At 35.8% G+C, this 23,337-nt stretch overlaps 2 long non-coding RNA genes across 2 annotated transcripts; both read left to right on the top strand.

Annotated features, from left to right (window-relative positions):
• LOC107638813 lies at positions 793–5,832 on the top strand. Its single transcript, XR_001619867.2, has 3 exons — positions 793–5,164; positions 5,257–5,367; positions 5,482–5,832. It is a non-coding gene; the product is annotated as an uncharacterized LOC107638813 (long non-coding RNA).
• On the top strand, positions 19,142–20,910 carry LOC110270891. Its single transcript, XR_002360634.1, has 2 exons — positions 19,142–20,141; positions 20,629–20,910. It is a non-coding gene; the product is annotated as an uncharacterized LOC110270891 (long non-coding RNA).

Raw genomic sequence — 23,337 nt, 5'->3', positions numbered from 1 at the left:
TTGAAATTATTTTTTTTTTTTTTTTTAAAAGACAACAATTTTTTTTATTTGCATGGTACTTCTTATAAAGAGAGAAATTGTTCTTTTGTAAAATCTGAACTCTGAAACTATTTCTTTTGTACATTGACAAAAACATTTTTCTCCATTGGCAGGTATATTACTTCTCACAAGAGAAACATGGACATTGAGTACACATGAGTACTTATATACAACAAGTCTAATACAGCTGGTGAAAGAGATAATGAATAAGTTGACATCTAAGATAATATTGATCGCTTTATTCTTTTAAACATTTAAGAATATTTTAATCTCTTCAAAAGATGAGATTTATAATATAATTAACCTTAACAAAATTAATACTTGTCAAACTTGAATTAATAGTTCATAGAGAATCACCAATTTAAATTATCATTAGTTGTTGTAAACAACAACAACAATAATAATAATAATAATAATAATAATAATAATAATAATAATAATAATAATAATAATAATAATAATAATAATAATAATAATTTTATAATATGGAGTGTTTATTATTGGTACCGTATAAAATAGTGTAAATTTATAAAATGTTACTTTAAAATTGTGCTAATTACAAAAGGGCCAGCTGAATTTATAAGTAATAAATTAATAATTTGGACCGTATTAGTTGAAGATCAATTATAATTTAAAAAAATAAAATATTTTTTAAATTTTAAAAAATATTAAAATAACTTTTATGTAAAAAATTATTTTTATAAGAATAAATAACAAAAAATATTAGATAAATAAATTAATTTTATATCCAAATTTCATCAAATAATTTTTTTCTTTCTTCCTACGTGTTTCTTTCTTTTCTCCGACTGATTTTTACTGTGGTAATAAACTATTAAATCAATTTTGGTTGAACTTAATTGATTACTAAAAATGACTTAGTTAGGTAGCATTTTTATAATCAAGTCCAATCAAGTTGGTGCAATCCAACGAAAAAATGTGCATATCAGTCCCCACTTCTCTTTTTTCACACTTTTTATATCACAAATTTTTATTAGAAAGTACAAAAATTTATTAAAACATTAATTTTTGAAGCATAACAAAAAAAATTCATATAACATAGACTTATCTATAAAAATTTTGACATATAATACAAAAATTTTGTACATAGTACAATTTTTTTTACCAATGTGTTTGGTTAGTTGAGTGAATTAATATTCTGACGGATAAAAAATATAATTGAAAAGATATCATACAGTCTCACTACATGCGAGATTTTTGGATAAAGAATAAGATTGAATAGATATCATTTTCCACGGTAATATGTATCGTAAGGATATTAACAGTAATACCTAAAATGAAAATCTTGGCTCTGAATATTATTTAAACATATCTTCACTAACAGTAATAGCTAATAATTTTAACCAAGGTTTTGAGAACCGGACTGGTCATCAAACTGCTTTAGTTACTGGTTCACTGATTTACTGGTTCAACCGGTCTAATCATGGTTCAATCAAAAAAATCGTTTTAAAATAAAATAATAAATAAATTATAAATAAACATCCTAAAATATAATTATAGTCTGATATATATTTTAAAATATCTTCCAAACTTATACCATGAGACTCGGCCAAATAATCTCCATGACCTAAGAGCAATTAAGAAATCACTAAGAGACCAACAATAACAAACCAACCAATTATAGCAGTTCATAACCCCCCATGCAACATATTAGAGCCAGTGAAATGGTTACCTTTTATTTTTTACCCCATTATGCTTGTAAAGAATACGGTAGTATGGTACATTACATTAATAACAACATTATGGAACCCAAAGTTCCTACATGAATTTTTTATGACCACCAACCAACAATTTAACAAGAACAACGACAGAGAGCCTCATCCCACTAAATGGGATCCATTACATAAATCAAATAACAACATTACATCCTATATGTACTTAGCATATTTAACATAGCCCCGAAACTTAAAGAGAAATTAACACTATAAGATTAATATTAAGACTTGAATGAATAACTTCAAAAAACATTTTTTATGTGATATGTAACTCAAAGATATGTGAAGCTCAAAACAATATCTAAAATTATTTCATAAAACACAATCTCTGAAATTAAGAAACTCTTCATTTGGGCAAAGAAAACCTAACCACAGCAGGTGCAGCTTGAATTGCTGAATCAAAAACTTCATGTAATGTTTGCTCACTTTTCCCAAAATACTGGGTAACAATTTTAGGTCCATTTATATGGAAAAATTTACCCCAACATCATGAGCACATAATTGAGCCAAGGAAGTCCTCCCTGTACTAGGTGGACCATGTAGAAGGACTCCTCTTGTGATACGTAAACCAAATCATGAAGACAATCACCATCTAAGCATAATTAAGTCACAAAACAGTGAAGCACAAACACAAACACACACAAAACAACAGCAATTCAATTTCCAGCAGCACATCACTTTGCAAAGCAATCACAAAACACAAAACATCAGCACAACAACAGCACAACAGAAAACAGTAAAGTAAAACACAACACAGCAAAATCAACAGAACATCAGTAATCCTGATCAATAATCAAAAGACATTCAATAATTAATTATCATAAGACCTTCAATAATCAGCGAAATCACCACACACAAAACAGGAACAGAACAGAACCAGAGCTCATCAGTAATCAAATAATCATTCAAAAAAATTAACATAAAAAATCAAATAATCAGTAATCAAAGAAGAGAGCAGGGGTTGCAGACTTTTACAACGGCACGAGAGAGCAGCCCTGCGTGCGACGGACGATGGCAGTGGCTCGACGGACAGACGAACAACGGCTGAGTCTAGGGTTTTTAACTTTTTCTTTGGTTGAGAGGACTTGAGTTCTGGAGAGTAGAGAAGGAGAGAAGGGGGCAAGGGGCTCTCAGCGCTACCAAAGCTTTGTTTATTTTTTCTGGGTTGTAAACGAAACGGCGACGAGACGACGGCGAGCTGCTCCAAGGCTTGAACAGAGAAGCTAGGGATGGGGATGACGTGCCGCGCTAGAATAGAGGTCCTGGGTTTTGGCTCGGGAAAGGAGGAACCCGCGGAGGTGCTGACAACCACGCACGACGGTAGTAGAATCGTTGAGGAGGAGGCTAGGGTCTTGGTTTGTCAGTATTGTGAACTTTGCTTCATAAGGGGATGAGATGAGTGTGGCATTCGCGAATGAGAGAGGGGTGTTGGGGGAAGGGGGTGACCGGGTGAGAGTGACGTGTTGGTTTTCCTTTTTTTCTTTTTTCCAAAAAACTCTAAACGGCGTCGTTTTTAAGGAACCGGTCGGTTTTCGGTTCGACCCAACCGGCCGGTTCTCGGCCGGTTCAATAATTTTTAAACGGTTCTTGACAAAGTGGTTATAGACAGTGGATCGGTCCATTTTTTGTTGTCAGTTCCCGGTTGAACCGGTTCAACTGGTCGGTCCGATCCGGTCCAATTTTCAGAATATTGGTTTTGATGCTGAAGGGGGAGAACCGGAGCTTTAAAAACCCGTTCGGTTCAGCCGGTTCACCGATTAACCGACGGTTCGACCAGTGTTTTAACCGATTTTTTGCCAAACGGTTTTGGGAGTTAACCGAACCGGCTAGATGACCGGTTCGCGGTTAACCCGGTCGAACCGGTCGGTCCGGTCCGGTTTTCATAACCTTGTTTAGAACACACACAATAACACTGTAATTTACTAAATTTGAAACTGCAATAGCTTTCAATGACATAAATGAACATCATTCTCCAACAAAACTAAAATAAATTCAACCCTTTTCCCTTTACAGATTACAATTATGAAAAATGAATTAATAATGATCAGAATTCATATATTCAGAGCTCAGACTATCACAGAACAACTAAAGAATGCAGTAAGCCAGTAACAAACTCAAGTAACAACAATGAAATTTTTCTTATAAAATATACCTGAATGGAGCAGAGAAGCGGCGCAATCGTGCAGGTAGAGAAGCGGCGTAGTCGTGCAGGGAGAGAAGCGGCGCAGTCGTGCAGGGACGTCCGGATGTGTGCGGTTGTGCACAAATGAACAACGGCAGAGGACACAACGAACGGTGCCAGAGACTTGACATGCATCAAAGCAGAATAGAGAGCGAGACTGCGAGAGTACGGAGAAGCAGAGCAGAAAGTAGAGAGCGACGTGCAGCTGTGTGCGTAACCGAGCAAACGAAGGAGATGCAGGTGACCGGCAGCGAATGGCGGACGGCAGAGGTCAAATCATTGAGAGAGTGAGAGTGAGAGAAGAGTGAGTGACCGAGCCAATTAGGAAAGTGGCGCCCTTTAATCCCCAAGTATGCTTGGCAACGTCCGATACAAAGCGACCGATTAGAACAACGGGTGGCAAATTGGGTAATTTGTAAAGGAAAAGTTCGATTGTAGAATCAAAAAGTTCAAAATTTACAGAAAAGGAAGAGAGAAAAAGAAAAAGAAGAAGAACGAATTACAGTTCGGGCGGAACAAAAGAAAGTGCAGTTGTTGTGTGACGAACGGAGATGGACAAGTTGGAAATCGAATATCCTTCGCCTTTCTCTCTCTTTTTCTATTTCTGTCTCAGAAAATAACAATTATCGTGCGTTCCTCCAGGCTCCACACCATAAAAATCCTATCTAGGTCGCACTACTGTACAGATGTAAGCTCATACAGATTTACAGATATTCCATTTCCGTGCATTTGCTGTTGACGCGTGTTGTCTTCCTTTTGCAGAATGGAGCAGGTTGTCAGCAAGCTGCGGGCGCTCATGGGATGGTCGGCCGAGCCGAGTTGGTAGCGTGAATTGGCACGGGATCTCATTGTGCTGGGTTCCGTAGGTGCCTGCTTCGCAAGTTGGGCCTTATTGGTCGTTCCAAAAAAGAAATAGATGAAACGGATGCAGGTCGAGTCTTCAAGTCACTCTTCTCCTCTCGTGAAAGCAAACCCGAGCTTCCTCCAACGCGACCGCCACCTCTGGTCTTGTCACTGTGGCTGTCAGTGGCGCTCGAGATCTGCGACTGTTCGTCGTGGTCAAGGTCATCTCCCCATTCGCCAATCACCATTCTTCATCATAGTCGCATAGTGGTGCTGCCCCGACCCATCATCGTGATTACTGTGTTCAGTAGCGCTCTGCCCGCCGTCCCTCATCGTGCTCGTCGTCCGCCGTGCTTGTGAGTCGAAGGTAAGAGCTGCTCTGCCCACTGATTGATTAGCTTTGGCATCTGGTAACTGAATTCATCGGGTAACCCTTGGAATATACAATTATTTACATAGATTGGAATATACAATTATAAGTTGACATCTATATCCTTGTAGGGTCCCTTGAATTCTATGGCTCCTAGCCATGATGGGTTTTTTGGAACTCAGCAAAGCATTCATGGGCTGGTAGAGTACTTTCTGTTTTTTTTTTTAATTTTCAATGAAATTGTTTGGAAGTTAATGTCTAAACTAACTTTAACATGATAGCTTTTTGCTGATTTTTTTCATTGGTTCATGTAGGGAGGGCAACTGGAATTCCACCCTGCCACTTCTTTCGGATATAGCCTTCAGGTTTGTTCATGGAATGTGCTATGTTCTAATATTTTGAAATTGGAATTACAAATTGTTTTTTATTTATTTTGTTTTTGGAATTGGATCATGATAGCATGTGATATATCATATAAGTAGCCAAGTTAATGTATGATAGCATAGTTAGTATATAGTGATATGGTGTTAGAGATGAACTTGTCAACAATATAACAAGCAATGGTGAAACTTGTTAGTGTTACATAATGTAATCTTGCTAGTACATAGTACTTAAATTTTCACCCTGTTGTAGTGTTTGATGGTTACATGGTTATTGTTTGAATCTTTGTGCAGATTGAAGGTTGTGGTAGGCTTAGAGAAGGGGGGGTTGAATCTATGCCTTCTTTTTGAGTTGCTGTTATGACCCTTTTAAAACAAACTTTCAATTCTGATTCTGTTTGTACTCAGCAGCGGAAATTTATGAGACAATTTATTTTTGTCTCATGAATATTAGAAAACAGAACACAGCAGAGAAGAGAAAAGCTAACACCAGCATGTATCCTGGTTCAGTTGCCTTGTGCTATGCAACCTACATCCAGTCTCCTCCACAACAGTGGAAGAATTTTCACTATAGTTAACAGTATTACATACACCAATTTCACAGGATTGACCCAATCCTTTCACACTCAAGTTCTAACCTAACTTGACATTGGCTATGCTAATACCTAACTATTCACTCTTAGTGCTAACCCAACTAAGAAAGGGATACCTCACAGGTACAAGATACAAGACATAAACATACCTAAAGAGATCTGAAAATAACTCTAGCCTTTTCTCTCAAGTGTATTACTTAGCCTTTTTCCACTCATGGCTTTTACTTGAGCTTTCTCACAATGCCTTTTCTCACAAGAAATTACAGAAAGATAAACATAGAAAAGTACATTACAATCTGTAAAATATGAAGGAGATTGACTTCATCAGCAGCCTCTTTGCTATGTGCAAAACCAGATTCGCAAACCTCAGATGCATTTCTTCAGTATTGGCCGAATACTTCTTTGAAAGAAAGCATTATCCAAGTAGAGGAACTTCTTAATAGAACACTGTTCTCACACTCTGGTTTTCTCTCCTTGCTTCTGAATGAACAGAAAATCTTCTTTTATCTCCTTGCATGTTGTTGCTGAGCTGCTCTCCCTAGGTCAACTTCTTGAGCTGTGTGCTTCCAGCTTACCACGTCACTTTTCCAGTTAATCCCCAAATTAGAAATTTGAGTCTGACTTTTTCTTGCTTGACCGAAAGCCTCAGGGAAGCAAAGAAAATTATTTTCAATGGTGAACTCAGATCTGAACCCTTGAGATACTTCTTGGTCCCCAAGAAACAATCTTGACCATTGATGTACAGCAGTGGTGAACAGAGATTACTTTCTTCATTTACCCCAAATTAGGGATTTCCAAGCTGTCTCCTTTTTACTTGACCGAAGACATTTGACATCATAAACAGATGTTTCCAATGGTAAGACCCTATCTCAGCCATTGAAAACTAACTTGGTCCCCAAGATACACTTGTGACCGTGGATACACAGCAAATTAGAGCAGAAATCAACTTTCCCTTGTAACCCATTTTTGGAATGGCAGAGTGTTGGGAAGAAGAGAAGAAAATGAGATGCATGTAGAAGGAAATGAAAATCACCTTTAACTTCTGACCTCTTCTTGATATAGATTGATGATGGGTGATTAGACTTCTATCATTTGCTTAATCTTCTCTTTCTTGCTTCTTTAGTGAATAGCTTAGGGAAGAAGCTCTCTCTTTCTTTTTCTGAGTTCTGACCAAGAGGGGACATGTTAACGTTGCTTTTGGGTGAGAGCAAGATGGAAGAGTTTGAATGAGAGAGTCAACGAACTGGGCTTGGATCGGATCTTTTTTCATTCAGCCTGTTGCCTTGTATTCTTTGTTTCTTTTGGGCTTCTTTTGCATTTTAGCCCACCAGCCTTATTTATATGTTTCTCTCATTCACTTGGACTGCTGCTGCATTATATTTATTTTTGGCCTACAACATATCATCATAAATAATCAGCAGCATATAATTATAAATAATTAATATTTAATTATTTATTTTGCCCAATAAAATAATATTTGTCATCACTAATTAATTTAGTTAATTTCTTAACTCAACAATCTCCCCCTTGATGACAAACATATTTAAGCAATAACCAAAAGGAATTGAATTTTAGTAAAGTTAGAAAACTTTGATGTTTCTTACTTTAGTGTTGCTCCCCCTTTCTTTTTCAAAGTTAACTCCCCTTGAATTTGTACTCTTCTTTTCTTTCCTGTTTGCATTTACTTATAGAGAGCACCATAAAGAGATACACAAAAATATTTTGACTAAGGGAGTTTAAACAATCAACACTACAAATTTAGCCCAATTCTCAACATATTATGTCAGTAGCAAAATCAAAGTATCAAGATTAATCAAGGGCAAGCCAACAACATATCAAAGCAAGTTTCAATTGTTAGTGGGGATACATTCCCTGTAGCAACACAGTTGCAAGACAAAATTTATATGCTCAACACTATCATCAGCAACAATCAAAAGTTCACAATTCAAATCACAGAAAATTCAGTAGCCGCAAAAGTAGCATTCAGCAGCTATTACTCCCCCTTTTGTCATCAAGGGCGGACAATAAGCAAGATCAACAAAAAAACGGCACCTTAATCCCTGCAAGAAAGTGTCAGAGACTTTCCTTTGATGATACCAGATTAGCTTGATGTGCTCTCCCTTTCTTTCATATGAGTTGCTCCCCCTTAATGTATGCTTATCGCTTAACCTGAGGACACAAACAATAATGCCAACACAACATAAAGTTCATTCACCAGCACAACATAAAGTTCAAATGACTTAAAGTCATCCAAGTTCAGTTCACAAACAAGTCAGTCAAGTTCAGTTCACAAACAAATCAAACAGATTTCAGCTCATAAACACAAGTCAATTAACAAACACAAGACTAGTCAAAACTAATATCCAATAATCTCAGTAAGTCTTATGTCTTATCAAGCCTCATATATGCATTTTTCTCCCCCTTTAGTCATCAAGGTGGGAAAAATAAAACAAAACAGGACCTGCAAAAAAGTGTGTTAGAGACATGTTAAAGCTAAATGTTGCGTTTTGAAATACCAAGAAAAACTCGGAAGAGAAATAAAGATCATATTTCAACCAGCAACACCATAGTTATATAACAAAACTCACACTTGCAAAGACCAATTTTTGGTAAAAAAAAAATCATTAGGACCAAAAAGAGAGTTTCATTTCACTTGAAGGTTTTTAAAAAAAGCAAACAGAGACCACATGTGTAATAAGATTCAAGCATGGTCCATGTCCATTTTTACACTACAAAAACCCGATCTCTCATCTCTCATTCAACAAATGTCTCTTTGACCTGCAAAATAGAATTCTCAAACAAGGCATAAGCACAATTAAAACAGGAGTTGCAGTTTTTCAAAAATTGAAATAATAATGAGAAATGTAAAAAAAAAAGTGTACAATACATGAATAGGTTTGAAATTGCAGCAAGTTAAGAGTGTTCTTGAAAAAGAAAGTTCAGAACCCTATTCCAAGAAAGTTCAGAGCCCAGAAGATAAAATTCAGAGTGATGGTTCTTCTTCTGCCCAGAATTGTCTCATTTGAACCTATGAGACAACAACTTCAACAAACTCATTAACAATTTTCAAACAGTGAATCATAGCTTAAAATTCCTAGGCTAGTCCTAAGCATGCAGAATCTGTCCTCAGCAAGTGGTTTTGTAAAAATATCTGCTAATTGCTCCTCCGATTTAACAAATTGAATGCTAATATCCCCTTTTTTGACATGTTCTCTAATTGAGTGAAATTTCACTTCAATATGTTTAGTCCGAGAGTGCAAAACTGAATTTTTGGAAATATTAATGGCACTCATGTTATCACACAGCAAGGGAATGTTTTCAGCATTTAATTTGTAATCGGCAAGCTGAGTTTTTAACTATAAAAGCTGAGAAAACAAGATGAAGCAGTTATATACTCAGCCTCTGCAGTGGATAAAGCCACTGTTGGCTGCTTCTTACTTGACCAAACATTCAAGGACTTTCCAAGGAAGCAACATAAGCCTGAAGTGCTCCTTCTATCAACTCTATCACCAGCAAAATCTGCATCACAATAATCAACTGTAGAAAAATCATCAATCTTAGGATACCAAAGACCAAAATTGGATGTGCCATGAACATATCTAATGATCCTTTTAACTGCAGAAAGATGTGACTCTTTAGGTTTGGATTGGAACCTAGAACACAATCCAACACTTTGTACAATATCGGGCCTAGAGAAAGTTAAGTACATAAGAGAACCAATCATTCCTCTATACCTAGTCTCATCAACATCTTTCTCAGTTTCTCTCTTATCTAATTTAGAACTAGGATGCATGAGAGTTCCCATAGGTTTGGCATTTTCCATACCAAATTTCTTAACTAATTCCTTGGCATACTTTTCTTGATGAATGAAAATACCTTTTTCAGTTTGTTTAATTTGCAGCCCCAAGGAAAAAATTAAGTTCACCCATCATACTCATGTCAAATTCACTTGTCATGAGTTTTCCAAAATCAGAACAAAGGGATTCATTGGCTGATCCAAAAATAATGTCATCAACATATATTTGGACTAGAATAAAGGAATCATTAGAATTCTTGATAAATAGAGTTGTGTCAGCGGTGCCTCTTTGAAAGCCATTTTTCAAAAGAAAAGAGCTAAGTCTCTCATACCAAGCTCTAGGAGCTTGTCTTAAACCATAGAGAGCTTTTGATAATTTAAAAACATGATTAAAATGCTCTTTATTTTCAAAACCAGGAGGCTGCTCCACATACACTTCTCTATCTATCACACCATTTAAAAATGCACATTTTACATCCATTTGATATAATTTAAAACCACAAAATGCAGCATAAGCTAAGAGAAGTCTTATGGCTTCCATTCGGGCAACAGGGGCAAATGATTCATCAAAGTCTATTCCTTCTTCTTGGTCATATCCTTGTGCCACTAGCCTTGCCTTGTTTCTTGCAATGCTACCATCTTCTCCCAACTTGTTCCGAAAAATCCACTTTGTGCCGGTCACTTTCTTTCCACTTGGCCTTGGAACCAAAGTCCATACTTGGTTCTTTTCAAACTCAAGAAGCTCATCTTCCATAGCTTTAACCCAAGAGGGGTCACTAAGTGCTTCCTTGACGTTTTGAGGCTCTACTTGTGAAAGAAGGGCAATATTTGATCCTTCATTTGCCTTTCTAGTGGATGACCTTGTTTGCACACCATGAGAGACATCCCCAATGACAAATTCCTCAGGATAATTCTTCAAGAACCTCCATTCACGAGGTCTGGTGGATTTGGTGGCAGATTCAGTCACCAAGGGATTCTGAGTGCTACCGTTTCCAGGATTTCCTTCAGATTCATGAGACAAAATGGAATTGTCTCTTGAATTTTCAGCAGTTGCAGTTTCTGGTTCAGTTTGACCAGAATTTCCTTTTTCATTATTTTGAGCAGTTTCATTTTCTTTTTGAGCTTGATTTCCTGCATCATCATCTTCCAAAATACTTTGCACCAAGTTAGTATCACAAAATGTAACATGTATGGACTCTTCAATAATCCTAGCATCTTGATGATAAACCCTATATGCTTTACTAGTTGTGGAATATCCTACAAACAAACACTCATAAGCCTTTGGATCAAATTTTCCCAAATTTTCTTTGTTATTTAAAACAAAAAACAAGCATCCAAAGATGTGCAAGTAATCTAAGTTTGGTGGGTAGCCTTTCCAAAGTTCATAAGGGGTTTTCTTCAAAAATTTCCTTATGATTGTTCTATTTAAAATGTGGCAAGCTGTGTTAACCGCTTCAGAGGGAAGACAAGCTACATTTTGATCTTTTAGTTCATCAAGAGTAAGTCCATACATATTATTAAAACGCTTGGCAACAAACATAACTTCATTTGTTTTTTCATTAACAACACAGCATTCAAATCTTTTGAAAATCACTAAATATGCTAAATTACACAGCTGACTTATACTCAAAAGATTGTGCTTCAAACCACATATCAAAAGTACATCATCAATGAAAGTAGATTTCTCATTACCTACTTTTCCAACAGCAATGATTTTACCTTTACCATCATCTCCAAAGGTCACAAAACCTCCATCATACTTGCTTAGTTTGATGAAGTAAGTTGACCTCCCAGTCATGTGCCTTGAACATCCACTATCCATGTACCACATGTCCTTTTTGTTCTTGGATGCTAGGCAAATCTGCATGATGAGTTTTAAGTAGCCTTAGGTATCCAAATTAATTTGGATCCTTTGAAGTTAATCCATCTTGGTTGCCCAAGTGCATTGAAATCACAAACAACATTGTAGACTTTGTTTCCTACAACTCTCTTTTCAATAAAGCATTGTGCATATGAGTGACCAAATTTCTTGCAATTGACACAATGATTTTCTGATGTGTGTCGCTGAAATTTAGGTGAGTTATATTGCTTGAAATGATTAAAATTTTGAAATTTTCTGGTTTTTGGAGGAGATGCATTTCTTTTGACAAACTGATTTTTATTAAAGTTATTCCTCTTTGCAAAAGTATTTTCACCAGAATTTCTTTGAACATTTTTACCTTTCGAAAATGAGGTTTTGTTGTAAAATGGTGGTTTCTTGAAAACAGCCTCATTTTTCAAAATGTAACCTAAACCTAGCCGGTTTGAACTCGGATCAGTTCTTGGTGAAGGCTCAGTTTCACTTGTGTATACTTCATCAAATTTTTCTTCAAAAGTTGAAACATATCCAATACCCGATTTGTTTGGTATGGATTTGGTATTTGATGAAGAAGCCACAAATTTTATAGAGGAAGTGTTGGAAACTGCATCTTCTTTGGCTATGTAGCCTAAACCAGATTTTTTAAACAATGGTCTTTGACTTGCAAGTAATTTGTCCAAGTTACTAGAACCTTGAGCAAATTTTGCTAAGTCACCATTCAGCTTTTTAATCATATCATTTAATCTTTCATTTTCAGCAATTAACTCATAAGAAGGATCCACAATGTGCTTTCCTTTTAATTTTTCAAGTTCAGATTTTAGAAATCTGTTTTCTTCAATGATGTCCAAAGCACATTCAATTTCCTTCACTTTTTCTTTTAAAAAATCATTTTCAGCTCTTAACACATCTCTTTCAGATCTGCATTCATTGTATTTATCAAGCAGTTTTGATGTGTTTAAAGTGAGATCATCAATAATAGCATGCAAGTCCTCAATGGTCAAGTCATAATAGTTTACCTCATCAAGGTTGTTGTTTCCAGCCATGAAGCAGTCTTTGTCATCTCCTTCAGATTCTTCTTCTTCATTTGAGTCATTCTCAAGATCCTCCCAAGCTGCCATGAGTACTCTCTTCCTTTTCTTCTTTCCTTTGTCCTCCTTTTTGAGCTTTGGACAGTTTAGCTTGAAGTGTCCAGCCTCCTTGCAGTGATGGCACGTCACTTTGCTCCAGTCGATCTTGTACTCCTTTGAACTTAAACCTTTGTGTTTGCCCTTGTTCTTCATCATCCTTCTAAATCTCCTAGCAAAAAACAAAAGCTCGTCATCTGAAATACCATCACTAGACTCACTCTCTTTCAGTTCTATTTGTGACTTGAGGGCTATTCCCTTTTTCTTTGAGTCTGTGTTTGTGTGTGTGGCTTCATAGGCAAGGAGTTTTCCTCTCAGCTCATCATAGGTTATGGGACTTAGGTTGTTACTTTCGGTTAGGACAGTGGCAGTGGTTTCCCATTCTTTTTTGAGGCTTCTAAGGAGTTTTCTCACCAAGGTTTGTTCTGCATAGTTTGCACCCATAGCATCAAGGTTGTTGATTATGATTGAGAATCTCTCAAACGCTTCATCAATGCTTTCTCCATCCTTCATGCTAAACATCTTGTTGTGGTAGGCTTAGAGAAGAGGGGGTTGAATCTATGCCTTCCTTTTGAGTTGCTGTTATGACCCTTTTAAAACAAACTTTCAATTCTGATTCTGTTTGTACTCAGCAGCAGAAATTTATGAGACAATTTATTTTTGTCTCATGAATATCAGAAAACAGAACACAGCAGAGAAGAGAAAAGCTAACACCAACATGTATCCTGGTTCGGTTGCCTTGTGCTATGCAACCTACATCCAGTCTCCTCCACAACAGTGAAAGAATTTTCACTATAGTTAACAGTATTACATACACCAATTTCACAGGATTGACCTAATCCTTTCACACTCAAGTTCTAACCTAACTTGACATTGGCTATGCTAATACCTAACTATTCACTCTTAGTGCTAACCCAACTAAGAAAGGGATACCTCACAGGTACAAGATACAAGACATAAACATACCTAAAGAGATCTGAAAATAACTCTAGGCTTTTCTCTCAAGTGTATTACTCAGCCTTTTTCCACTCATGGCTTTTACTTGAGCTTTCTCACAATGTATTTTCTCACAAGAAATTACAGAAAGATAAACATAGAAAAGTACATTACAATCTATAAAACATGAAGGAGATTGACTTCATCAGCAGCCTCTTTGCTATGTGCAAAACCAGATTTGCAAACCTCAGATGCAGTTCTTCAGTATTGGCCGAATGCTTCTTTGAAAGAAAGCATTATCCAAGTAGAGGAACTTCTTAACAGAACACTGTTCTCACACTCTGGTTTTCTCTCCTTGCTTCTGAATGAACAGAAAATCTTCTTTTATCTCCTTGCATGTTGTTGCTGAGCTACTCTCCCTAGGTCAACTTCTTGAGCTGTGTGCTTCCAGCTTACCACGACACTTTTCCAGTTAATCCCCAAATTAGAAAGTTGAGTCTGACTTTTTCTTGCTTGACCGAAAGCCTCAAGGAAGCAAAGAAAATTATTTTCAATGGTGAACTCAGATCTGAACCCTTGAGATACTTCTTGGTCCCCAAGAAACAATCTTGACCATTGATGTACAGTAGTGGTGAACAGAGATTACTTTCTTCATTTACCCCAAATTAGGGATTTCCAAGCTATCTCCTTTTTGCTTGACCGAAGACATTTGACATCATAAACAGATGTTTCCAATGGTAAAACCCTATCTCAGCTATTGAAAACTAACTTGGTCCCCAAGATACACTTGTGACCGTGGATACATAGCAGATTAGAGCAGAAATCAACTTTCCCTTGTAACCCATTTTTGGAATGGCAGAGTGTTGGGAAGAAGAGAAGAAAATGAGATGCATGTAGAAGGAAATGAAAATCACCTTTAACTTCTGACCTCTTCTTGATATAGATTGATGATGGGTGATTAGACTTCTATCATTTGCTTAATCTTCTCTTTCTTGCTTCTTTAGTGAATAGCTTAGGGAAGAAGCTCTCTCTTTCTTTTTCTGAGTTCTGACCAAGAGGGGACATGTTAACATTGCTTTTGGGTGAGAGCAAGATAGAAGAGTTTGAATGAGAGAGGCAACGAACTGGGCTTGGATCGGATCTTTTTTCATTCAGCCCGTTGCCTTGTATTCTTTGTTTCTTTTGGGCTTCTTTTGCATTTTAGCCCACCAGCCTTATTTATATGTTTCTCTCATTCACTTGGGCTGCTGCTGCATTATATTTATTTTTCGCCTGCAACATATCATCATAAATAATCAGCAGCATATAATTATAAATAATTAATATTTAATTATTTATTTTTCCCAATAAAATAATGTTTGTCATCACTAATTAATTTAGTTAATTTCTTAACTCAACACAGATTATTATTTGTGGACTGGATTGCACTTAATAAGCTGGATATTATTCTTTCTCATATTGCAGTCTCTCTTTTTATCCCCCCTAGTTCAGTTTTGAGGTTGGAAAATTTGAAGACTTTGTTTGAAATAAGTGTAGGATTTTGGCTGGGTCGAGCTCCAGAGTGTCTTTGTGTTGGTGCAGTCATGCACCCACAGATGAAGTGAGGTATCTGAATTGTCCTTGTGCCATTTAGGACTACAGAGATGTATGAAATGGCATGCTTAGCTTTTTTGATCTGTAGCATTTGTTTGGATATTTGAATGGTTCGGTTCTGATATCTTGTATAATGAGATGAAAAGGGCCCTCCGGCAATCTGCTTTTATCCTGATGAGGGAGTTATCATGGTGTTTCTTTGGCCACAAAATCGACTGGCGAAGATTGTTTCTTCTGGCGGCTGTTTTGACTATATCTAGTATTTTGTTTCAAATGCTTGTATATAGGTATTTACTAAATGATCAATCTCCTTATGAAAATGATTCATCACACCCATCCTTGAATAACAGCACCACCAAAGAGGCAATACTTCAGCAGGTTTGCCTCAGCCTTCCTTACTCTATTATTTTACTTAATTTGTCAAATGAAGTAGTCCAATCAGTCGCATTTGAGTCAGAGAGAGCAGAAACCCACCTGGATAGTTCAATCTCTAGGAGTAAAAGGGAGGAAAAGCTTGCTGATGCAACAAAAATACATGATTTTCACCCCCTCTTGGTGTTCCTTCTTATAAGCAGGTAGAAATTGGTGAGACCTTGAACCTACCACCTTTTCTATAAAGTCACCAATAAGTTGATGCATATATATTTCTCAGAGACACATACAGTTGTTGCCACCTCATGAGGCCCTTGTGTATGCAAAGAAAGAGATTGATAATGCCCCTTTGGTTAATGAAGATCCTAATCTCGATGCTTCTTTATTTAGGAACATTTTTGTTTTCAAAAGGTACCTCAAATTTATTTGTTTTTATTTTTGAGCGCATACATATTCATCTTGCAAGAAGGATTGGTTTGTTGTTAATACTTATTAATATTCATGATACTGAATTGAAGCATTTTATTTTATACTTTCCTTTAGGAGTAAAAATGTGAAAGAGTTCACATTTGTTGGTCACATGCATAAACCTGTCAAATTTTGCATAATAAGCTTTTATCACTGCACATTGATTTCCTTATGTCAAACCTTTTGAGAATATATTCCACTTGTGACCATGGTATATCACTGTCTGAACTACACAACCCTGAGTGCGGGATGAGCCTGATCCTCTGTTCCATGGCAGTAGTTCTACAAATACTTAGAAGACGATGTCTAGTCAAACTTTTATTGAGAACAAAACTGGTTTGCACCCAGAAGAAAAGCATGAATACAGATTGTGCCACAAAAGGGACAAACTTTTCGTTAAACATAATCCCCAAGATAGCTGGTGGAATGGATAATTTCGAGCCAGCTGTCGATCATATTGATGATATGAATCCAACACAAGCAAGAGCGAGATGAATACATGACGGGTTACATGATACTTAGCAATATTAGCAACTTTGTTAGGAGTAGTAGTTAAAATAAAATAAAAATAAATAAATAAAGTATTAATATATTTTTAATTAAATTTTGACTTATTTCAATATAAATTTTCTGTCATGATTTTTTAACCTTAGATGAATTCGTATTTTATTGTGTATTCTACGAATATCTAGGCATTATTTTAGGAAGGATGAGATATATCCTTACTTCCATTTAGTAGAGAATATTGTGTCTTTACCAATGCAATGATCAATTGCGATACATAATTTTTCTTGAGAGATTCCCACTTACCATATGTTCCCTTTAAAAAAATTATTTATATGATTATTTATCATTTATTCCAAAAAATGATTATTTATATGATTAACTATTATTCATTTCGGAGAATAATTATCTATATGATTAATTATCATTCATTTCGAAAAATGATATTAATATTAAATAAAATGTCATAAAAGATAAATAATAGAGAACTTCACTGGTTAAGCTTACAGATTACTTGTAAATCTAACATAAGGGAGAATTGAACTTCAAAAACTTAAAAGCCTTCAATAGGCCCACTTCATTGATTAACAATGTGCACAGAAGCAAGTACTATAGGTTCACTAATTTTCTAAGATTAGACACAGGAAATAATCTATCATGGGGTTGGAGGAGCGTTTTTGAGGGAAGAGTTTTAAAAAAGTGACAAAATTTTTTTAAATATTTAAAGATTTGAAGATTTATTTAATCAAAAATTGACTGGCAATAATAATATTCTTCTTAATTTAAGGATTGCTACTTAAATGCAATTATGAATTATGTTTATAACCTATAACTATGATGTTATGATTACTCATGTTTGGTCCAATAAAAGAGCCCAAATCTATATACGTTGTTGGAGGCATATAAATGAGCCCACCAACATTGACAAAAAAAAATGATATACTAGAGTCAACTAGCTATTTACCCAAAAAAAACATAACGGAGTCCAGTTGCCAACCACCTCCCTAAACACTAAACGGTATTTGCAATGTAGCTGGCTCTCCCATTAGCCCATCCGACAAGTTGCAGAAGCCTCTCGAAACTTGTCTCCCTGAGTGTAGCAACATCTCCACTTGTCACAACATCCTTGCATCTGTATGGTTTACATCTGTACGCTATAAATATCCTATATTTTATCTATGTTCTTTATATATCCTGGCATCCTGCCAAATTTTCTTGGGTTTCGCTGCCATATCCAATTGCTGCAGAGAAAGTCTTGTACAGCTTAATTTTAATTGTCCTTTTCTTCTGCATCTCTCAATTTGGTAGATTAACTGTTAATTTGTGTAAATCTAAATTTTATTTAAAAATTTACCGTTGATCAGTAAATTATTATGGCCATGAATTCTTTACTCCTACTTTTTTGTAGGAGTATGATTAACCATCATTAAAATAATAACAAAATATACTCCTTTTTTTGAAAAAAATTATTAATTAGATTTTGATCCCTCAGACTTTTTATTTTTTAACTTTTTTCCTTTTCTTTTTGATTTTAGATTTAGAGAACCCTAGCTAAATGGAAGTTCTGGACCCTGTACCTTACGGCTTGCGGAAGAGCTGTTCGTTACTATAGATGCATCTGATCTGAGCAGCGGATCATGATGCCGGGGAGTTGTTCACAGCGGAAGAAGTTGGAAAATGCTAGAGTTTTTCTTCCAATTTCAATCATTGCCATTCTCTCATCCTCTTCCTCTTCTCGTTCACTTATCATCGCCACCGCAACACGCCTCAGATAACATGAGGAGTAATCCGCCGCCGCCGCGCAAAACGCTATTTTTTCTCCTGCGAGCTTCTCCTCCTTCCTCGAGCTTTTGCTCTGCTAGCTTCTCCTTATCCAGTAACGTTCCTTCGCCTCCTCGATCTGTTTCTCAATTTGCGTTCTAACTTCTGACTTTTAGATCTGTAACTAAATTCACATCCTCTTGTTCTAACTACTTCAATGATTGTTATATGCTAATTATTCTAATTACATCCTCTATCAATAATGTTTTCGATTTTGATTTTGTATTCACTCTTAATTATTTTTTCTAGCATTTCATCTTTCATGAGGCTTTAATAATTGACTCGATGCTCTTTATTGCTTATTTCTTCCTAGTAATTTCATGGAAGTTCTATTTCGGTTCATTTCTTGTGATGTGCTGCTATCAAATTACCGAATTTAGGGTTTTCTCTTCTTGATTTTGGTTTTGGTTCCATCGAATTTTGATTTTGGTCCACTCCCTACGATTGTTAATTTTGTGATTGTGCCACTACTTGATTGTTAATTTTGGTTTTGGTTCCATGAAATTTTAATTTTCTTACTGATGCAGAGGTACATAAAGCAGAACAATGACGTTGCTCTCTGTGCACCAGGGATGTGTATCAATTTCTTTCACTTCTCTACTTTCTTCATGCACATTATTACCTCATTACTTCTTTTTCCATTAGGTTCCATCAAGAAAATAATCATTGTTTTAATATAACCAATATGGTACTATTACTTGATTGATTGTGTCAAAAGCAATTAAGAATTAAGATACAGGAGTTTTCGATATAATTGAGTTACTTTGACCTTATTAATCAGTAGTTTTGAATTTTAGATATAATCCAAATAAAGAAGCTAGTATTAGTAATTTTAAATTTTGATCTAATAATGGAAATCCATCTTGCATTGTTTCTTCTTGAGTTCTCTCTGTGCTTCTTGAGTTCTCATCACTTTTGGCTAATGAAGCTCAAGCAAAAGCTGAAGTAGGTGATAACTATGTGTATGCAACTATTGATTGGTCGCCTCATGATAAGTTGTTAGTATATTGATCATTCAGATAGCATATGAGAATTAATATCTTTTGGAGCTAATTTATAAGGGTTTTAATATTTTAGGTATCAAATAGGTGTTTTACTCTAACTTAATTATGCCGTGGATTTAATCTATTCGGGAATGACAAAATTCTATTCACAGGGAATTTTTGAAAAGCTCATGAGCAATGCTGTTAATGCCTAGGAACTGCACTTAAAAGGAGCTGTGTATGTAGCAATATTTGAAGTGTTTTTATGATTTCAGTATCTAATTTATAATTGAGGTTTGGTGTTTAAGTGTTGTTTTGTATATATCAATTGCACCTTTATGAATCTGTTGAAATTTATATCAATTGCTGCTCTAAAAAATTAAGACTGTTTAAATTAAAGCTTTACCAAATTGAATTTAAGATTTATGTGGTGATTGAATTTGTTTGTTTGCCATGTACAGGGGTGACCACACAGTAAAGATAATTGATTGTGAAACTAGAAGTTGCGTAAAGGTGCTAGGTGGTCATAGAAGGACGCCTTGGGTGGTAAGCTTGTAGTCTGGCTTTCCATAGTAATTTATTGGATCTATGCCATTAATTTCTTTTGGTGCTTATTGTATAAAATGAATGCTCCAGTATGAATTTTGATAAGATATGCATTTAGAAAGTGACAATTCTATGGAATTCAGCACCAAGTTTTCATTATTATCCATCAAAACCATGGGCTGTTGTTCAAATTGTGTGATTTTTTAATGTTTTGTTATTTGCTTACTGAATACTGTATCCTAAATTGGTATTTGAATAATTTGTTCAAGTGGTTAGTAGTTGTTGGTTTGAATAATTTGTCAAAAAGACTTGCTGTGATAAATATGAAAATGAGAGAGCAAGGTTAAAAGTTAAAAAGATAAAAAGAGAATTAGCTGGGCTAGGCTTTTACTCCCTACTCAGTCTCTGAGCTGCGCTGCAAAATCAATTATCTGCAAATTCTGTTTTGGCTCACTTTTATTTGACACAACAATCTTACTTCTTTCAGCTTGATGCTTCGTCTTAATAGGACCTTTGTCACTAGTCCTCTTATTTGGGATTTGAAGGCACTTCAAGAGAATCCTCACTAGTTCTCAGCACACAAATTTTAAGAGGAAATGTTACTGCAATAAGCAAGCATGAAATTGGATTAGTTAATTTAGAAAGACATCTAGCCACAGTTAAGCATGATTCAAATGAAACCAAAACACCTGAAACTCCAAAGGTTGTAAAGTTTTAACAGATTAAGCTATAATTCTATCAAAGCTAGAGAGAGGGATCAAAAAGTAAACATTTCTTTTCCTAATAGGATTTCAGCAACAAAATTGCATCATACTCTAACCATAATCTGAGGAAAAAGAAGTTTGTGGAACCCATGTTTTCTGATCAGTGAATTTTGGATTAGACTTGCATTATTTCATACATAATTACATAAAGATATTGACTTTCAGCAATAACAATATTACGTGCCACACCAAAGGTGATGGATACTTGCAACTACCTTTAATTCAAACATATTCTCGGCACTCAAAAATTAGTGGTAACATAAGGCATATTCATCATTCAAAATACAAATAACCATAGGTTAAAGACAATCACCAGTAATCAAACAGAGGTGATAGAAGCAGGTAAGCAGGACTTCAAACTTTGGTTCATAATAGTAAATAGCAATAGTCTAACATGTAACAAACATAATATTTGAATAGATCAATGTGACAAAGAACACAATAAATCCACTAACGAATGAAGGATAGCGAATTTTTCTTTTTCATTTCTATGATAGAATAAAAAAGCAAATGCTTCACATTATAACAATCTCGGATGATGCACGGAGCACACTAGGCTGAGCCGAAAGGTCTGAAACACAAGGGAACGAGGAAAGTGTTAACACAAAGGATGGCAATCCATTGTGCAAAATGGTGTTTGTTGATTGTGAAGGAGGTGACTAAAGGTTAAAGGTTAACCTAATGTAACTGTAGCATAAGAGAATTGGACAGCAGAGAACTGCAAATAGAGGCTTTGGCTGCCACAAACCGGCAGACTAGCTATAGCCAAAGAATGCTGCAGCTCTCAATATATGCAAACCAGATAATGCAATCTACATGATTCTATTCAATGGACAACAGGATTAAACTTCTAGAACATTTTGGATCCACCAAAAAAGTGTAATGCCGCAAATATTATCCTAAGAATGGGTGTCAATGACATGGATTTTGGTCTAGCTCAGAGTCAATTCAATGATACACCAAAGAGAATGCAAAGCAAAGTCCCCAATTTGATTTACCCTACTATGAATTAGCAATCACTACCACTACCGAATGAGCCCCTCACTCCACCCGATGTCTTTTTGGGATGAATTTTGACTCTTTATCAGCTGTGTGAACTCTTCTTGGCAATCACTAACTGAAGACAAAAGAACCATGAAATGATTCGCCATAAACTAGCATCAAGCCATAACAAAGAGTACAAACCTCAGCCTTTGCTAGTTGAGGTTTTGACGTTGAAAAGGGAATGGTTCAACAAGGATTTGATCCCCTCATGCTCAAAGTTCAGATTTGATTGGCCTTTACACTCAATTTTGTTTCATTTTCATTGCAATAACATTCCTCCTAACTATTGAGTAGTACAGCAATATCATCACTATTATCCCCAGAATCAAGGCTGGAAGAATCAAATCCAATTGGCAATTTCTGAGTGTGGAACCTAATAGCTATTTTGAAATCATTAAAAAACCTCCTGAAATTCAAATTTGAATCCCCTCTGCCTCCAAGTTTCAAGCTAAGAGAAGCAGCAGAACACACACTTTGCTTTGTGACATTGAAGTGCAAGTAATTTGATAAAGCTAAAGCGCAATTATCAGAGCCAAAGGTGAAGAACCTGGAATCAAAGGCAAATCGACCAATATGGGATACAAAATCATGGACAAGACCATGTTCTTGTTGAACACTCGCCGAATGAAACATGGTTTTTGTTCCGTGTTACTCTGCCGAGGTTACAACTACCATAAGAATAAGCCAATAAAAACACTAAAAACTAATAAATATAGTAGCAAGTAGAGAGAGTTGACATGAGAAACACCACCATTACCACCACCAACAACAACCACAACGTGTGTTAACCATTTACAACATAGAAAGTGCGTGTGTATAGAGGTCAAAGTCAGAGAGAGGGTCAAAGAGATTGAAGAAGTAACAGTGCAAAGAACAAAGAAAAAAAACATACGAAATGATGAATTGAAAAGGCATAATGATTAACTAACCTCCAAGCGTTGAAGCAGAGTCTTGCGCGGTGGCGGCGGAAGCAGGTTACGCGGCGGCAGAAGCGTCTTGCCTTGCTTGTAAAGTTTAACTTCGTGAACTGTTAAAATGAATTGTTGAGATACTATAAAAATACAGCCGGTACCTAAGGAATGAGGATGATAAAACATCCTCATATTAATTGGTAGTAATTTTATTAATGTTTTATATGGTAAAAAAAAAAACTTTTTTAATGATTAATCTAAAATTAGGGAGTTAAAAAAATAAAAAAATTGAAAAAAAGAAAAGAAAAAATAAAGTCTAATCTTCGTAAGTCTCTTCTCTTCGTACAGACGATCTAAAAAGTAGGTTAAAGTTAAAGACGGTAAGAGAGTAGGAGAAGGAGACGACGTTTAGAGCAAACGTATAGGAGCGGCGTTGTTGTGCGGAGACGGCGGCGGCGTTGGACGACGGCGGCGGCG

The sequence above is a fragment of the Arachis ipaensis genome, chromosome B04 (assembly GCF_000816755.2).
Source record: "Arachis ipaensis cultivar K30076 chromosome B04, Araip1.1, whole genome shotgun sequence".
In the NCBI taxonomy this organism is placed as follows: Eukaryota; Viridiplantae; Streptophyta; class Magnoliopsida; order Fabales; family Fabaceae; genus Arachis; species Arachis ipaensis.
This window is presented reverse-complemented; position numbering and strand designations above follow the sequence as displayed.